The sequence below is a fragment of the Euphorbia lathyris genome, chromosome 7, assembly GCF_963576675.1.
Source record: "Euphorbia lathyris chromosome 7, ddEupLath1.1, whole genome shotgun sequence".
Taxonomy (NCBI): domain Eukaryota; kingdom Viridiplantae; phylum Streptophyta; class Magnoliopsida; order Malpighiales; family Euphorbiaceae; genus Euphorbia; species Euphorbia lathyris.
Window position 1 is genome coordinate 85,546,104 of NC_088916.1, and position 20,329 is coordinate 85,566,432.

At 34.5% G+C, this 20,329-nt stretch overlaps 1 long non-coding RNA gene across 1 annotated transcript; it reads left to right on the top strand.

Annotated features, from left to right (window-relative positions):
- The first annotated feature begins 8,482 nt into the window (after positions 1-8,482).
- LOC136201481 (uncharacterized) lies at positions 8,483-11,675 on the top strand. The gene is made up of 6 exons (XR_010673854.1): positions 8,483-8,570; positions 8,713-9,071; positions 9,443-9,543; positions 9,911-10,121; positions 10,604-10,846; positions 11,458-11,675. It is a non-coding gene; the product is annotated as an uncharacterized lncRNA (long non-coding RNA).
- The last annotated feature ends 8,654 nt before the right edge of the window (positions 11,676-20,329 follow it).

The window sequence follows — 20,329 nt, forward strand, 5'->3', positions numbered from 1 at the left end:
CCCACTTTTCTTGTCTTTCCTCAGCGTGGGGCAGTTTGACTTAATGTGGCCAGTTTGATGGCACTCAAAGCATGTAATGGGCTTTGAGCTGTCCTTTCTGTATTTGCTGTCACTTGAGTCAGCCTTATACTTATCAAACTTTCTGTAAGGCTTTTTAGAGTATTTGTCACTCTTCTTGAATAGCTTTTTCATCTTCCTTGTGAACATAGCCATCTCCTCATCATCAGTTGAACTCCCGTCAGTGGAGTCAGCTTTCATGACAAGTGACTTCTGCTTCTTGTCTTCAGATTTTTCCTTCACCTCAAAGTTTTTCATGGATATCTCATGGGTCAGCAATGAAGCGATGAGTTCGTCATATTTGTAGGTGGTTAAATCCTGAGCTTCCTCAACTGCTGTCTTCTTTGCTTGCCAGTCCTTCGGAAGACTCCTGAGTATCTTTTTGACTTGTTCTTCCTTAGTGAAGATTTTCCCAAGTCTCTTGAGCTCATTTATGATGTTGGTGAACCTTGCATTCATGTCTGAAATGCCCTCATCATTGTTCATCTCGAACAGCTCGTACAGTCTCATCTGCTGATTCACCTTGGATTCTTTCACTTTATTTGTTCCCTCGTAGGTGACTTCCAGCTTTTTCCAGATCTCTTGTGCCGACTCGCAACCTGAGATTTTGTTATATTCTGCAGCATCGAGTGCACAGTGAAGCATATTGATAGCCGAAGCATGGTTTTGAAGCTTCTTAAGATCATCCTCTGTCCATTTGGCCTCAGATTTTATAACTATTTGGCCAGCCACAACCTCGACAGGTACAAACGGGCCTTGGACTATAGATAGCCAGGCACTCATGTTTGTAGCCTGAATGAAGTTCTTCATCCTATTCTTCCAGAAGGTATAGTTTGACCCGAAGAATAGGGGAGGCCTAGTAATGGACAGCCCCTCAGGCAGTATTTGAGTTGTTTGGTTTCCAGGGAGAAACCGAGTGCTGTTTTCGCCCATGGTAGGGATCAACTCAAGGTTGTTAGACCTTTTAAAGTGAGCTTTTAAGCTCTGATACCACTTGTTGGTCCCTTGTTTAGTTGCAAGTATAGTTCCAAGGGGGGGTTAGGAACTATTTAAACTTTTTTGCAATTTAGGCACACTTCTTTTTCTAAAAAAAAAGGTTTGAACAGCGGCGCTGAGTAAACAGTAAGGTACTGGCTTAGTCAACAGGTGACTAGGTCAGTTTCTTAGCTTGAGTCAGGAGATAGCACTTAGAGTCTATTCCTGAGCTCAGACGTTCAACGCGCACAACTCAACTTGACCTCTTTACTTGGTCAGTTTTGATTATTTAAAGCAAGCAATATATATAAGGAGTTAAGGTAAGAAATACTTCACTCAGCAGATTTATCCAGGTTCGGCTTCTTCTAAGCCTACGTCTTGTCCCCGGAACACGTTCCGAGATTTCAAATACTCTACTGAGCTCTTTAAAGGTAGAGCCTCAAACCTTTTACAATATCAGCAATTGAGTATGACAAGAGTACCTTCCTCTATACTTCTACTCAATCCTAATCTCTCCGCTGAGTACTTAAAACCGAGTACTCATCCTCTCCTTTCTATCTCTAGAAATGATAAGTGTTTTGTCCTAATACAAAGATGTGCTAAGACACTTTAGACGATTTACAATCACTCTAGACTTTTACACAAATATGAGAAATGTAGTGTAAGAATTTTTGCTTTGCTTCTTGCTTGCAGAACTTGTAGAGATTTGGTCAGCGTAATGGCTTGATCAAGTTCTGTGTGTTGTGAAGCTTGTGATGGCACTATTTATAGAGATGTCTGGGCGTCGGTCATTTCGAATTTCGAAATAACCGTTGGAGGGAAACGGCTATGTGTCGTTGTCATCCTGACTTGCTCAGAGCTATCGGCCAATCACAATCGTGTATCTTCTGTTCTCGGTCAGCTCAGCAGATGGTCTCTCCTTTTATGGTAAAGTCAACTGGACAGTATACTGTGTCGTCTGAACTTTGCCAAAAGAGGAAACACTTTGTCTAGAAGTTTTCCTTTGCCTGCTGCTGTCTTGTACGCTTTGTCGAGACGACTCAGCAGCTTCATTGTGAAGTTGTTCCCGAAGGTCTTCTAGATCCTTCCGTTTGCTGAGTTACGTTTTTGTTCAAAAACGGCAACGTCTTGACATACGCGGGCCGAGTGTACTGAGTTGTTTGACTTGGGCCTTGGCTTCCGTATTGGGCTTGGGCCTTTCGATTCTTATGTCTTATAGTATTTTAACTCAACATTGAACAAACACATTAGTAGAATTAAATCAAAGCATTTAAACTTAGTGTGTTTAGAATATGTATATATATTATACTTAACCAATTTTGTCAAATCAAAATTATGTGGAAAGGTGTTTCAACAGAGGTTGTACGAGCTGTTTGAAATGAATGATGATGAAGGAATCTCTGAAATGAACTCAAGATTCACAAACATAATCAATGAGCTCAAAAGACTTGGCAAGATCTTTACTGAGGAAGAGCAAGTCAAGAAGATACTGAGGAGCCTTCCTAAAAGCCGGCAAGCCAAGAAAACTGCTGTTGAGGAAGCTCAAGACTTGACCACCTACAAGTATGATGAACTCATTGGATCTCTGCTGACCCATGAGATCTCAATGAAGAATTTTGAGGTGAAGGAGAAGTTTGAGGACAAGAAGCAAAAGTCTCTTATCATGAAAGCTGACTCCACTGACGGGAGCTCAATAGACGATGAAGAGATGGCCATGTTCACTAGAAAAATGAAAAGGCTGTTCAGAAAGAATGATAAGTATTCAAAGAAGCCTTACAAGAAGTTTGACAAGTACAAAGCTGAGTCCAGCGACAACAAGTACAAGAAGGACAGCTCAAAGCCAATCACATGCTTTGAATGTCATCAAACTGGCCATATCAAATCAAGCTGTCTTACCTTGAGGAAGGAAAGGAAGAACAGCAAGAAGGCAATGGTGGCAACCTGGAGTGATAGTGATGAGTCATCATCATCAGGAGCTGATGCCACTGAGTCAGTAAAGATCTGCTTCATGGCAGATGAGCTTGTCGAGCCTTGTGTTTCTGAGCATGTTGACCCCTCCGTTGGATCTGACGATGAGGCACACTCAACTGAGGTAATATCACTACCCCTACTCAGAAATGAAATGATAAATCCCTGAGTGACCTCCACACACTTATCAAAAAGTGTAATAAGAAGGTTAGAGCACTCAACAGGCGATGTGACGAGATTGACGAGGTCAAACTGAGTGACCTTCGATATCTTCTCCAAGACAACTCAACTTTGCATAGCAACGTAGAAACTATGCACAAGTTTGTCTCTGAGGCCCAATCAGATTCTAAGAAACTGAGAAAGGATGTCACATCTATTCAGAATCAACTCAAGGTTCTGAATAAAAGAAATATTCCTCTGAACACTCAGTACTGAAGTACTAGTCAGCAGAGATGGAATCCTCAGCAGAATATCCAGTGTGACTTCTGTGGGAAGAAGGGACACACCACAAAGGTGTGCTAGCATGCTCAGCACTGGGGTGCTGACCAGTCAGTGAGATATCCCAAACGGAAGGTCAGTTGTGACTTCTGTGGGAACAATGGACACACTGTCCAAGTGTGTCATCATAAGATTAAATATGATGCTTTACCTGCTGAGCCTACCAAACAAGGACCTAAAAAGACTTGGGTACCTAAAGATAACTAGTTATATTGCAGGTAAGCCTGAGGTGTGCTAAGAAGTAAAAAATGTGGTACATTGACAGCGCATGCTCGAGGCATATGACGGGTGATGAAACTCAGTTCATCACACTTGTGCATAAACGAGGTGGAAGCGTAAGTTTTGGAGACAACAAAAAGGGTAAGATAGTAGGGTCAGGAACCATTGGTGGTAATCCTACTATTGAGTCAGTCTCCCTAGTCAATGGACTTAAATATAACTTACTCAGCGTAGCTCAGCTATGTGATAACGGGAGAAAAGTTATATTTGATAACACTGGATGTAAAATACTCGAGGGAAAAACAAATGAATTGATTTTAACTGCCCCTCGTATTGATAATGTCTTTATGCTGAATTTGGAAAAGAAATTTTCAAAAAATGTATGCTTAGTGTCAAAGGAAGAAAATTCCTGGCTATGGCACAGGAGACTTGGTCATGTAAGCATGGACCTCCTGGCCAAATTAGCAAGAAAGCAATTAGTTGAGGGACTGCCAGAACTTAAGTTCGAAAAGGATCAATTATGCTATGTTTGTCAGGCTGGAAAACAAACCAAAACATCTTTTCATAGTAAAAACATTGTCTCAACCAAACGTCCACTTGAGTTGCTACACTTGGATCTCTTCGGACCAGTCCAGCCGCTGAGCTTGGGTGGTAGGAGATTTTCCTTGGTCATTGTAGATGACTTTTCTCGGTACACTTGGGTCATCTTGCTGAGTAGCAAGGATGAAACCTTTGAGACATTTTCAACATTAGTAAGAAAACTTGAAAATGATAAAGACCTAAAGTTAGCTCACGTCCGAAGTGATAATGGTGGAGAATTAAAAAACCAACAGTTTGTTGAATTCTGTGAAGCCAGCGACATTGACCATAATTTCTCTGCTCCTAGAATGCCTCAACAGAATGGGGTTGTTGAAAGGAAAAATAGAACTTTTGTTGAAATAGCCAGGACAATGCTGAGTGAGCATAGGCTTCCAAAGTACTTTTGGGGAGAAGCTGTCAACACAGCTTGCTACATACTTAATAGGGCTCTAGTCAGACCCATATTAAAGAAGACTCCCTACGAACTTTGGGAAGGACGAAAGCCAAAATGAGGATCAACCTCGACCTGTCCACTAGTTTGCGGATGGTAGGGCGTGGAGACTCGGTGTGCAACCCCGTATTTATGTAAGAGTTGGTCGAATTGGCGATTGCAAAAATGGGAACCTCCGTCGCTAATGATGGCGATTGCAAAAAGGCAGTAACTTCGTAGCAGGTAAGGGCATCGGCAGCTTGATTTCCTTCTCTGAAAATATGTGAAGTACTGATTTTCATTTCTAAGCATTGGTATAAACACTTCAGCCATTTTTGGCAAATTTCCCAGGGGACTGCATCAGATCTATGTCGAATTGAGTTCACTACATGAGTTGAGTCAGATTCAATCCATAATTTGAGCCAACCTCTTTCTCACGCTAGATCCATTGCAAAAATAACTGCGAGAATTTGAGCTATGTAAGCAGGAGCCGAGGCAATTGGGAAAGCGAAGCAACCACAAGCAAACCCACTCGTGCTTCAAAAAATTCCTCCGGCACCAGTAGCTCCTGATGGGCTCAAGGAAGAACTGTTAGTGTTCACTTTTACCCAATCGAGCGGAGGCGGGATCGAGCGGACGCAGATGATTTTTGGAGCTCGAGATGTAATCAGTTGCACAGTTAGACGTTGAAGAGTCTGGTAGTCATATGTTAAAAGAAAATTTGGTTAAAAGGGTTGGGCAAGGTCAGGCCTAACAGGGCTTGACATATAATTATGAGGAACTTATATCCTAGTCGAGTTTAGTCCGCCCTTATGTTCATATCAGACTGGGCCAAAGTAAGACAACTAAATTCCAAGCCCAACCCACCTAACTAGTATATTTATATATAAGAAATATTATTTTTTATAATTTTTATTGGAAAAAAATAAAAAAAAATTAAAGTATAGTTATAATTAGGGAAAAGTACAAAAATAAAACTTGTGGTTATACCTATTTACAAAATAGTACCTTGAGGTTCATTCCCGTTAGCAAACACATACCAAATTGACTAATGGTGTTAAAAGTCAAAAGAAAAAATGTTCATTTGGTCCTTATATTTATTTATTTTATAAATTAACCCTCCTTATTATCTAATTATCACAAACAAACCCCAAAATAAAAAATAAATGACCGGAGTAAAGGTAGGAGAGGTACAAAATACATGAAGATACAAAATCATATGCAAAAACAGAAAATGATGCTCCTTTGTTCTCATCCCCTTCTATAAATAAATAACATCTTCCATCTCCTCCTTTATCTCAACAAGTTTAAACGCAGAAAAGAAAATGAGTATCAAAATGATCTCAACTTTTCCTCAATGGGATTTTCAAATTCAAAATCCTCTGTTCAATCATCATCTTCTCACTTCAACTTCAATAATACCAATTTCTTCAAAGAAAATTTAATTCCTCCAATCATAAGGCAATCCAAATCCTCTCGAATTAAAGCTTCAACAGCAGCCCTGGAAGCAGAACCAGTATATGTAAATACAAGAGCACTTTGTACGAGTTATTTGGAATTTCAGAGAGCGGAACAATTTCTGAAATTCAAAACGCATGCAAGCAACTAGCAAGGAAATACCATTCGGATGTATGATAGGGACATTTTATCCCTCTCTTTTGGAATAATTTACGGTTTATTTTTGAGCTAAATTATTAGGTTTTGTGTTAGTTTTATGCATATTTCAATAAATCAATAAGAAATAAATAAATTATATACCTCTAGTTAATTTTAGTTGATTTTCGTCATTTAGAAAATCATTTTGTTATAAATAAAGTAAATAAATAAATCAAGTAATCTCAGTGTTCATAGTTGTGCTTTGCAAGATCAATGCACGAGACGGAAAAGAAGATGAAAACAGGTCTAATTTCCGACGTCCACGCGGAGCGTGATATGTTCGTCGCGGAGCATGGAACTTTGAGAAATTATTGATGAACTTCACCAGCTTCATCTTTAGCGACGACCAAATTCGTTTCTGCGACGAAATATTGATTTTCAGCGACAGAATAATGATCTTTAGCGACGATAAATCAGCTTTTTAGACCAAAGAAAAAAAGACACCCAATTCAAAGAAAAATGCAAGAAAAAGGAGACAAGGTGTGCAATGGAGAAAATAGGCAAATAATGAAGCATCATATGCTTCATTATTTCGTGTGGGGTCCATCTTCTGCATCAAATTCAAAGTCTTCTTTCACATTCAAAGTCTTCTTACTTAATGTAACTACAATTATGACCCAAGCTTGATTTGTGTATAAATAGGAGTGATTGGCACTCATTTAGATGGAGATTTTTGTGTAAGAAAACTCTATAAAATTCAGATTTTATATAAAAAAACTCTACCACCTTGAGAGCTTGTACATTTATTCCGCCACTCCGTCGAAGTTCCGTCCATCCTCTTCCACCAAACTCGAGAGTTCCACCTCCAAGACCTACGAGACGACCTTGAGTCTGGTATAACACCCGCGAGTGCTTTTAGCATCTTGCTTTTCACTTGAAATTACAACTTTAAATGTGGTTGCTTTGTGATTAATCAATTCGAAGACGCAAACGTCACCAACTTTCAAATGATTATCTTTGACAAATTTCCTCCAACCATGACATAGCCTAGCTACTTTAATTCCACTTATTTTTATCTCCACATATGCAACCGACCACGTTTTGTCGTCCATAGACTTCAAAGTTATATTTGCACACTCTTTGTTGATATATTTCTTGGCAAAGCTCTAAAAGAATCTGAATGGCTAAAAGAATCTGTAGACAATATTAGATAATAGACCCAAACTCAGATAGGTCAATTTGATTGAATTCACACCATGTGTAACAATTTTGGCATCAGTTTCGAAATCAACATGTTGTTCATTACGTGCGGGCATACAAACTCAACTATCCCGAAGAGCTAGTCCCTCAACAAGTCGTGGTTCTTACTGGTCCCAAAACTCGATTATAGATTACAAATTCAAGCATTACATCAAAAATTATATTATTCTGACTATTAATGCGAAAAAGGAATGATCTGGAGCAACGAAAAAACTGACTTTGTAAATTAGCTTATATATAAAAGGTCTTACTTTATAAAACTCAAAACATTAGAGAAAAAGAAGGAAATGATTGAAAGGTATGTATGAACACTGATGATAACATCCGGAAAAATCTCTAAGGCGTAAACTGTAAAAATCCATTGAGGAAGGGATCAAATAAGGAGATTCTGCTGAAAGAAGTCCGCCAGCAAAGCTAAGACATACGGCCCAATAGCAGGGATCTGCCTCAATAAAGAGATCAGTATGGGTCAAATGAACATAAAGAGGATATTCTAGGGGTGGATCCACCCAAAAGTCTCCAGGTCATTATCAATGAGAAACCTCCAACATTGATAATGCTGAACAGCTCCATTAAATGCTGAAACCATCAAAGTATAACACTACAAGAAAAATGAGTTTTAATGAGTAAAATTTAGTGAGTGTAAGAAAATCACTCATTAAAAGAATATCCATAATAGATTTAATGATGGTAAATTAGAATAGTCTACTTTTAACGAGCAAAGTGATTTTTTTTTGCCAAATTTTACTCATAATCCGATCATTAATTGTTCCCACTTACAAATCCAGGGGTAAAACTCTTACTTTTAGCGGGATTCTTTCCCCCCAAAAAAATTTCCCCAAATTTCAAGTTACCAAAATCAGACCACCTTCTCCCCTTCTCTCTTATTTCCCTAACATCGTTCTCGACTACACATTCCTCATCAAGTCTCAATAAGCTGCACCTCATCTCCATCAGCGCTAACTTCCCCTAATCTAGCCAAACATTGGTAAAATCTTAATTTCTTCTAATTTCCCTTGGGCTCTGTTCCGTTTCTTCCATTTCGAAATCTTGAATTCTATCAATTAAATCGATTATTTCCTTGTAAATCTGATATGTCTTCACTTCGTTATCTGCTTGTTGGTTTTCAGTTCCAAAACAAAAAGAAAAAAATTGAATTGGGGTTCTAGGGTTTCGTATCAAAAATTTCAGATATGAAAGCTTCTTTGAAGTTCCGTGAATATCAAAAGCTGGTGATTAGAGCTGAAGTGCCGTTGAGCATAAAGGGTTTGCCCTTCTAGTTAGGGATTGTGGCCGACGAGCACTGAGTTGCCTATCAGGAGTCACTTAAGCTCACTGAGAAACTTTTAAACAACGTTGAAGACCAGCCACAGATTTGGAGCAATTTATACCGCCAAGGATGCATCCTGTCCTTGGTGACTATGTTAGAAGTTTTCCAGATACAAGAGAATTAAAAAATTCTCTCACTTTTAGAAATAATTATTAACAAGTATGTTGTCTTGTCTATATATCTATTGTTATGTTTTCCTCTTCTATTGTGCACTTGTACTGATAATAGGATGACAGGGTAATTCATGATATAGAATCAATTTGAGTACTTTTGCTATGTGTTAGTGTTGCTATATTTTATGCTTGTTTACCTATTTTTCTGAAGTATCTGGGTGAAGTTCATAGCATATATTGCTAGGTAAGATATGGAATGTTTGAACTAAATATTTGATCCCATGTTTTTGTTACCTTGTGGATTTAGGAATTATATGGGGTTTTGTTTGTGTATTTTTACTATGACTTCAAGACCTTCTAGTCTCACTTAATGGACTCAACAAGAATAAAATGCATTTCAACCAATTTGTTTTGCAGGTTAATTGGATCCTAAAGGCTCATCATGGTGTTATATATATCTGCATGATTGGTGTAGTAACTTGAAACTAGAAGTGATATCGGCTTTATGCAGTATAATGGTGGGTTGTTGCCTATTAAATTGTTAATTGTGTTATTATATATCTCAATTCGGTCTTTGGTGGGAGAATGTATGTTGATACCTTTTTCCTTTGTTGATTGCGTAAAGAGCTTAAACTTTATTTTGAGTACAATTTTGATTGATGCATGACTTTATTTTTGGCTGACTTTATTTTTCTTTATATATAGTAACTATTAACTATATATATCTTTAAGCCCACTTTACTTTAAGTGCTGATTTGAATCAATCAACCTACATTGCTTGATTTTTTTTTTTTTTGTTATTTTTATTGATGTATTAATGACCTCATATAGTAACATGAATGAACCCTCTGTCACTTATGTTATCTGGGTATCTTAATATTTCAGGCACATGAGCAGCTCAGGGCCGTTCTTTTGACTTTGTTAGAAGAACTTTCATCTGATTTGCCTATATTGTTGCTTGGAACTTCAGGGCCGTTCTTTTGACTTTGTTAGAAGAACTTTCATCTGATTTGCCTATATTGTTGCTTGGAACTTCTTCGCATCCACCTGATGAGAATGAAGATCAGCCATTTCTAGTATTTCCTCAACGCTCAGTGTATGTCCTCTATTTTGGAAGCAACTTTTCATTTTGATATATAGCAGTTCTATTTAATGTGTCTATTTTAGTTGATGCTAATCCCGTTTCTAATTGCACTCAAACACCTAGCATCTTTAATTGAATTATAGTCTTGTGCATTAAAACTCATGGAACTATATATACATTTTTTCTTCTGTTATTGTGCTTGTTTGGGGAGTCTTTGGCAAGAGTCATTAACTATTATCCTTGTTATCTACTCCAAATAAAATGGCCATTGCACCTACCTGGGTTTTCTAAGCTGACTGTGTTCCAAAAATCTTGAACTGGAGATGTGAACCAGCTGAGACTTCAATTCTCGAGGCTTTTGGATAAGAACCTAGGATACAAAATTCTAGTGAAATTAATTTTCTATTGGAAACTTAATATCTTGTACATGTTGATAGCTTAGTGAATTTTCATAAATTGAACATTATAGTCGCAGAATGTCTTTCCATTTTCAGCTATCAAGTGAGCTTACCATCAACTGAAGACAAATCTTTGTGTTTTGAACGTTTAATTGAAGCTGCCTTATCAGTCTTCTTGGAGGGAATGAGCAACAAATCTCAAGAATCGACCCTTCCCGAACTTCCGAAGGTGCCTAAAGTGGCAAGTGGCCCAAAGGCCTCAGAGTTAAAACCTAGGATAGAAGCAGAGCAGCATGCCCTTTGTCGAATGAGGATGTGCCTCAGAGATGTTTGCAATAGGTAAGGACCTTTCAATAATTCTGTTCTCTGCTATAACTATTAATTTAGTCTTTTCTAGACCTATGTTGCCAGAGTGGTTTGTCATGAAATTGTCTCTTCTTTCCTGGCATGCTAAATGGCGTGTTGCCTTTATTTGCGTCAATGAAGTTTTAAGAATCATAATACTCAATTCTAGCAGAAATAAATAAATCAGGATATGTTGGTTTTCAATATTTCTTTTATTTCCTTTTCTTTTCCTGAGATTAACTGAAAGATAATGTTATGTGGAGCAATTGAAGTGTCTATCTATTTTATTTTACTTTCTCTGCAGTTTCCATGCATTGCTTTGATTATCAGTGAAAACGACAACTTTTTAGTTATCTAGCTTTTCCTGTATTAGCGATTGATATACTTTTTTGCTCAAGTCTCGTGTAGGAACCTTTTAATGCTGAACCACTCTGTTTAGACTTGGTTACCTCTTATGTGACGCCAGTTGATGTTTTCTACAAGAGAATCCATAGGTCTATTCCTATAGTGACATAGAGACGTTTTATCTTCACTCTACATCTACTTTTCTATTTCATATTGACAATTTTCATTCTAATTGATTCTGCTGCTGCCTGTCTAAGCAGATATTTGGCCACTGTTGGTGGCCTGATAGAGCACTCTGGAGAGCTGTTTTTGAGAGATATCTTGTGAGTTGTGGGTACATTGTGCAGCAAGCTTTATTGTTTTTGTACTTAGAATTTTTATTATGATCTTTCATTAACAGGAAGCTTCCAAAATATAATGTTACTGCCACCTTGCAGGTATATTTTTCTATACAAATTAAGTTCATATATTTTTCTTTTGATCAGATAGAATTTTTTGCTCCTATATTGTTGTCGTACAGTGATGGTTGCTTCTAACTTTAGTAGTATTAACTCATTACGTTTGGCCTATAAACTTTACAGTGTGCTGGTTACAGACTGCCATGAGCAATGTTCAAAAAGTTAGAGAAGTTGGGTGGGATGCTTGTGGCATAGGAAATGGTTTGTCCTTCTTCATCTTGGATTTGAGATCAATTTTTTGAATTATTATGGTAGTCTGAGTGCATGATGATAGAATGCATTAATTGGTTAGCTTCTTAGCTACATTGCTACTGATGCTTTTGGTGCCTCCATAGATACATTCCTGCTGATGCTTAAATTATGATATAAAAGATAATTCACTTGCATCAATTAGGCTCTGTATTTAAGCTATTCACTTCTCATCAATGATTATTTCCCTTGCTATAACCTCTCACGCAACATTTCTGTTATATTATATTGTTTCCCCTGCTACAACTGATGTTGCTTATTTTGTAATTTTAGAACAAACTATCCCTGAAAGGGAGTGAAGGTAAATGTAGCCATGTGCATATTCTTGTATTTACAAGATCTATATTCTTTTAATACTTGTATAATTGTTTTTGATCGATTGCATATCAAATCCTTTTATATTCTCCTTTTCTCATTTCTTATGCAGATTTTGAAATGTCTGATGCCCAATAAGAGTATGCTTTATTCATTGAACAACTTGCTCCTAGATTAGCTACTTTTAGGATTGAACTTTGTCATTGGTATCTGACTGACAATTATTGACAATTATTTTTGGAGAGTTTACTTCGTTTTTTTTTTTTCATTCTAGACTTAGCAAACATGATGCGGAAATTCTTTCAACACCCTAATATTTTTCTTCTTTTAATGCTTCTAGTATTGCATTGTTGTCTTGTGGTATATTTCTTTATTTTGTAACTTATTACTTCTTTTTAACTTTGTTTTTTTAATTATTTATGATATTTTAATTTATTTGAGAGTTGAATATACCTAATATAGAGGCGCTCCCTTCAATCCAAATCATTCTAAATATTTTAAATTAGAGATTTTTAATCATTATAAATAACTTTTAATGATAGGCTTTTTAATCATTGTAAGTATTTTAATGAGTGGATTTTTAATCATTGTAAACATTTCTAATGAGCGTATATTCAATCATTGTAAATATTTTTTAACGAGTGTATTTTTTTATCATTATAAATACTTTTAATAAGGGTAAACGTGTACTCATTGATAGTTTATAATGAGCGGAATTATTCCGCTCATTAATACTTTTAGTAAGAAGGGCTTCCTCAAAGGGAATATTCCGCTCATTAAAAACTTTTAATGAGTGGAATCAGACTTTTAATGATGTGTTTACCTGTCATTAAATCCCCTTTTTCTTGTAGTGTAACTAATGTAACATCAGAACTACATTTAAAGACAATAAAAGGGATGAATTACAGTTAAAGACAATAAAGGGGATTAATTCGATTGTTATAGAATTTCATATAAATACCGCTGTAAGGTGTGTCTCATATACACACATGATTCTAATCCTACTTTGTGATTATTATTTATTCTTTCACGTTTTATTGTTTTTGGCATTTGTTTATTTTTTCGTATTTTTTCTTGTTATTCGTGTTTTATTGATACTGAAATTTAATATTAATATTAATAAACTAAATTGATCATACTTTATAACTTCAACGACTAAACCAATGCTTAATTCCACTAGTAACACATTCTCATCCACTTTTCTGGTATTAGGCTTAATCAATAAAAAGTAAATTGATCGGGATTCAAATATATATACTTATTTCAATATGTAAAGTACTATATTGTTTCGTTTTTTTAAGTGTATTTTTTGGATATTAACTGGATTGGAAAACCCCAAAAGTGAGTTTTTATTAAATTTTAACCATTCATTGGCGCCGTTGAAATTTATTAGGTCAAAAAGGAAAAAAAAGAAGAAAATTTCATTAGAAAATGCATGAAAATCACTAAATAGTATTTTTGAGGTACTAAAACCGTCTGAATTAACCATAACAACTAAAAGAGAGCTAACATAAACTCTTGTCCTATCTCTTTCATAGAATTAAAAGAGAATATAAAAGAGAGTTAGAGAAGTAATTAATGATGGTGGTGACGAACATTGTTGCAGACGAATGGTCCTCCTATGGAAATCGCCGTACTCCAATCCTCAGTGAAAACAAGTTTAAAATCTTCACATAACACAACAACATCTTGCACCTTCTCCGACTGCTTCACAAACCATAGCTCTCCCCAACTTCTAGGTTTCATTGTTCCTAAATAACTCAATTTGAACGACAAACTGAGAGTTCTGTTACTAATTCTCTCAGCTTCCACTATAGGACCAGATGAAAGCAGACTGACTTGAAACTTGTTATGATAATCCTCCCCCTCCTCCGAGAAGAATCTCATTTCAAAAGATGAATCCGTAGAAGCAACAATTGCATTATTTGACAAAACAGAAGCTTTGATATCTTGACATATGAATGTCCTTTGAGTATTGAGTGTGATTGAGAAGTTTCAGTGGGAATTGGAGATGTTGAATGGGTATATTATGGCTGAAATTATTTGGAGTTCTGGGTTGGGGAACCTGGGTCGAGATAAGTAGAAGTAGAACACCAATGTAATTATTAGAATAACATAGGCGACATCGAAGAACATAGCAGTTGGCGAACATAAACGGGGAAGGGGGTCTTGCGTCGGAATAGGAGTCGGAGTAGGAGCTGGAGTTGGAGCTGGAACCGGAGCCGGAATCGGAGAAGATGGAATGTCAATTGGAATTCCGGTTAGGTATGTATCATTATGTGCCATTGTGTTGGGCTCTCAGGTCAGAATTAGCTACTAATGAATTTCAAAGGATTAGTATTTATATAGGAACTTAAGGGTCTGCATGGTTGAGGGTTAACCGGGTTAATTAAAGGAAGTTTATTTTTATAACCTTGCTTAGAAAGAAGGTTTAATAAGTGAGATTTTGTAATTATTAAAAAAAAAGTGAGATTTTGTAAGGTTAAAGGAAGGTTAAATGGAGGTTTAAAAACATTAAAAAAAACTTCCAAATTCAATCCCACGGATTTGGTGGGATCTCAAGGTTAATTAAAATCATATACCAAAATTATCCCTATCTAATTTTCTTAATCTCTAAAATATCCTCATCTAATCATATCATACCGTTTTTGTATAATTTAACCTAGTGCAATTATAGAATGTATTCTTTTGCGGGGGACTTCATCTGCTGCTTCTACCTTGGTGCTTCTGCTAATTCCATAATTCAATTGTTGGTGCTTCTCTCTTCATATCTTGCTAATTCTTCCTTAAATATAATATCATTATTTTATTCTATTAAATGATGTATAATATATAAAATGCTAAAGATTAATAATGATGTTTAATAAATAATCCTATCTTAACATGTTTTTGTACCTTTTTGATTTATATTGAATGATGTGTAGTATATATTGATACTAATATATCTTACCTCGTTGATCTCGAAACTTGATTGGTCCCTTAAACTTATAAAATATCTTATTTAACGCCCTCAATTTGTTTAAAGTAATATATTGACTACAAATTTGTTTAGAATGACTTATTAACCTTCCGAACTTGCTTATAGAATATAAAGATTCTATTAAAGTAATTTTCTCTTATCAATGTATTCAATGTTGATTGATAATTGGTGTTTTATTAAACATGACAATTTGAAATAAACAAGACTTAAGATATTTTGACATTGAAAGTTGATACAAATATTTGAAAATTGTGTCTAGAGGCTTGAATTCATTAGGTTTTAGGACTTTCATATATAACCTCATCATTAGACCCTGAAATTTCTTGCAGAATTTTTGATGTTTGTTGCAGTAATTGTCTGTGATAATAATTTTTTTTGGTAGAAACAGGAAAGAAAACAAACCAACACCGAGACAAAAGCTAACTTGGGATCAGCCTAGGAAAGCTAACCCCAACTCTGTCCTCTAAAAGGAGAGAAGAAAGATAGATAGGAGGATCAGAAATGGTGGAAACACCTAGCATCCCCTCGTGCCCAACCGCCGCCAAGCAATCCGCAATTCGATTTTGTTCTCTGTAGATGTGGCTGAACTTTGTGATAATAATAATATAATAGGACTATGCTAAATGGATAGAAAAAAATAGGGATAGAATGGATAGAATCTGATTTTTGTGACTTGAAATATCATTATTACCCTTAATAAATGTAAATTTTTCTTTCTTTATTTTTATTCATGGAAACTTGTAATTATTTAAGATAGTATTTATTAAGTGCTAAATTTCATTGAATTTAGTGTTAAATTATTGGCATACTAATTTTAATATATATTTTTGGTTAAAAAACCATCCAAAAATTGAATAAATTCCATGAATACTCTATACATATAATTAAAATAATTATGTGAATCATATCATCCGATTTCATCCATGAAATTAAAAAAAAAATTTGTTTTTAATTATTTTTTAATTCTTGGCATTATACAAATATTTCCAATTTGATAATTTACACTAATAAAAAGATTAAAAAGCGTCGTTATACAAATGAATAAAATAATGATTAAATTAAAAAATTGGAGATAAAAATTACATAAAATTATAAATGTAAACTATTAAAAAGATTTGAATTATTGTTATTTTAAATTTTATTTGATCTAATTTGACAAATCACACTAATAGAATGACAAAAAATAATATTGTCATAAAATGGATGAAATAATGATCAAATTATACAATTTGAAGATAAAATTATAAATGTAAACTAGCAGAAGCATTAAAGAATTAAAGAAAATAAATTGAAAGAACTATACAATTATTTTTAAGAATATATAGATGGACTAGTGCAATATGTAAAAATATAAAAATTGATACCAACTAAGCTAAAGATCTCCAGTTTAAGTTTTAGTATATATTGAAAATTTTAATTGAGGGAGGATATTATCTCAATTTATTTACACTTTTTTTTGTTTTTGTTTTTTTCATTATATTTATATTTATCTTTAACGTCATAATAACAGTACAAAAATTATCTCTAACATTAGAATTTTTAAGCTCTATTCGAGCTCGAGATACGTTCGACTCGAGCTCGAAGCTTGACGAACCTATAATATTAGGCTTGGTTTAAGCTCGAGAAAAGCTCGTGAACCACTGGATTTTAATTTATTCAATTCTATTTGATTTAACATTCATATTATAAAGTAGCATTTAAGTATTTAAAATTAGGGTTTCAAGCACTATGATGTAATTAGGATTGTCAACAAGGCAGAGATTTCATATCGTCGCTTTCTCTAGACGATTCATCTCAATGGAGATGGATAATATATACTATTTTGAAATACATTTGAGCATTCGAGTCGAGCTGAGCTCTAAATTAATTAAGGCTATAAATGAATTGTAAACTAAATTATGGTTGTAAATGAGTCGAGCTGTAAATAAATTATGGCTATAAATGAGCTGTAAACTAAATTATGGTTGTAAATGAGTCGAGCCTATAAAAGTTCGATTGTGTTTGGCTCGATTTATAAACGATCTGAGCTTGAGCGCGACGAAGCTCGACTCGAAAGCTTGCGAGCATGTTCGATTATAAGAACAAGCTCATGAGAAAACTCGATTATAACATTAACACGCTCGTGAGCAAGCTTGACTGGATTATTTTTTTATGAATAATATTTATATAAAGAGTTATGTTTAAACTTTATTTTTGTGGATTTTGATAGGTAAAAAGCATAATTAAGCGCGTGAATTTTACCTATTTTAAGGATCAAGCGCCTTATCAATTATTTTTCCACATTGAGTCATTTATCATTAATTTCGTTATAGATTCGACCCTTATTTCACTTTTCCGTCAAGTTTAAACGACACACGCCATTAAGGGATTCGACCATCTGACATAGATATTTTCACTTCTATGTACATAAATAAAAAATAAGTTTATTGACTAGGGGGGAGAATAAAAAGTAAAAACAAATTATAGAACTTGGTTTCAAGTATGTTCTTCCAAGCTGGAAGTCAATTTTGGTCTAAAAAGTAAAGAGTAAAGAGTAATAGTGTTATTTTAAATTTTATTTGGTCTAATTTGATAATTCACATTAAAAGAAGGATTCAAGAGTAAAATTATTATAAAAATGAATAAAAAATTGATGAGATTATAAGATTAGGAGATAAAATTTATATAAAATTATAAATGTAAATTAATTGAAATACAAAAAAGTAATAGTGTTATTTTAAATTTTATTTGGTCCAATTTGACCATTCACATTAATAGAAGGACTCAATATTAAAATTATTATAAAAGTAAATGAAAAATTGATGAGATTATAAGATTAGGAGATAAAATTTATATAAAATCATAAATATAAACTAATAGAAGGATTAAGGTTTATTTTGTTATTTTAAATTTTATTTGTTTTAATTTGACAATTCACACTGATAGAAGGACTGAAGATTAAAATTATTATAAAGATGCATAAAAAATTGACGAGCTGATAAGATTAGGATATAAAATTTAGGGAAAAGTACAAAAAAAATGTATGTGATTTGCCCAATTTGCAAATAGAAATAATAAAAAACTTCCTAAAACGAAACAATAAATAATATGATGGAATTTTACGTTTGTTTATTAATTTGACAGTTTATGAACTAAATTGACATTTAAGTTCATTTTACAGAGTTGTAATTTAATTTTGGGATTTGTGTCCTGTCAATATATAAATGTAATTGAAAAAAATTAAAAAAATGCTCTTAATTGTCATCAATTACTTAAAAGTTTAATTTTAAATAGTTTGTTTTGTAAAAATAATATACCACATACCTCTATTTGTAAACTTTTTAACCACAAACCTCTATTTGCAAATAAAGCAAACCACAAGTATTTTTTTTCAATCTTTACTCTAAAATTTACATAAAATTATAAATGTAAACTAATAAAATGACTAAAGAGTAATAATGTTTTTTAAAATTTTATTTGGTTCAATTATAAGTGTTAAGGTGAAAAAATCCCCTAATATTTTGCTTCAGGAGCAATTTTACCATCAAACGTCTAACATGGTGCAATTTTATCCCTAACGTTGGAAGCCAAGAGAAATTTTACTCCTAGCGTTGATAAATTGGGTCAATTTAAAAAATAATTCATCAAACCGTCTTCTCGATCATGAATCTTGTCATCTACATTTTACACATGTGTCATTTTATCATTAACAAATCACAAATATATGTTGGGATTTGAAAAATATAAAATAAAAATATACTGTCTTTTATACAAATTGGACAAAAAAAAATTCAAAAATTCACCAAATTTTTAAATATTAATCTCCAATTCTATTATTAAATTATAAAAAACATCAAATCATTTTTTTAGAACGAATTGATATGCAATTGGTGCAGAATAATGAACAAAAATATTTGTGTTTTATAATAGAGGTAAAATTGACTCAAATTATTAACGTTAGGGGTAAAATTGCTTTTGGCTACCAATGTAGAGGTAAAATTGCACCATTTTAGACATTAGGGATAAAATTGTGATGTGTGTCGTCTAGTGGTATAAATATGAAATGTATATTACGATAAGTGCGTTATGACTATGGATGTGATCTTTCTAAGTGCTCTATCTTTACTAGACGTCACTACTTAGGGGCAAGTGTACCCCGTCGTATCAAGTAATAATCCGGTTAAGACCGGGTATCGGATCTACGGGATTTATAACTACAAGTATTAAACGACTCGGTTCTATATGTTATCTAAGCGGTGAATACTTTAGGTTGGTTTGAGGGATAACTACAAACTACTCCTAAACTATAGGTGAGACAGATTTATGTAATGGAGAACTCCACGGAATGATATGGGTGACGATATAATAAGCAATAGCTCCGAATATATTCGATTGACGATTTACTCTTGCAAAGACGACTACGTGTAGTTCGACCGATCCGTGAAGTACTTAGACTACGTGATTCCTAGTCAAGGCGTGTCTAATGCTGGGGATCAGAAACTAGGGCCCGTAAGTTCTGTGGCTTGTCAATTCCTACGGTTTCCGGAGCGTCACTTCCGGTAAGGCAACACCTATATGAATCCCTAAAGATAGCCCGAATGGCGTCGGAAATCGCGTTCCCCTACACAATAATCAATTATGAATAACAAAGCAAGCAATAAACATCAACACGGATATAGAAACGGAAATTGAAAATCATATATTATAAATATGGAAAGCGTAAATGCGGAATACAACCAAGCCTAGTACATAGGAAGAGTGCAAGCTAGTTAGCAAGTAAAGAGGGAAGAATCAGCCCTCGGAACTAGCTCACCGGACTCAAGGCCGTCTCTTAGGTCTTGGAGGTGGAACTCTCGAGCTTGGTGGATGAGGATGGAACGGAACTTCGACGGAATGACGGATTACACGAACAAGCTCTCGAGGAGGTAGAGTTTTATTACATAAGAAAAACTGAATCTAAAACTATATCAAAATCTCTATATATCTATTTATGTAAAATGTAATGTCCCAAAACTTAAGGTTAAGCCCCTATTTATACACATCAAGCTAGGGCAAAGTTGTAATTTCATAAGATACAAGCATGAAGGAACATCATTTTCTTCAAAATTCCCATGTTACGTCCCGCGTATGGTGGAGTACGCCCTGCGTATT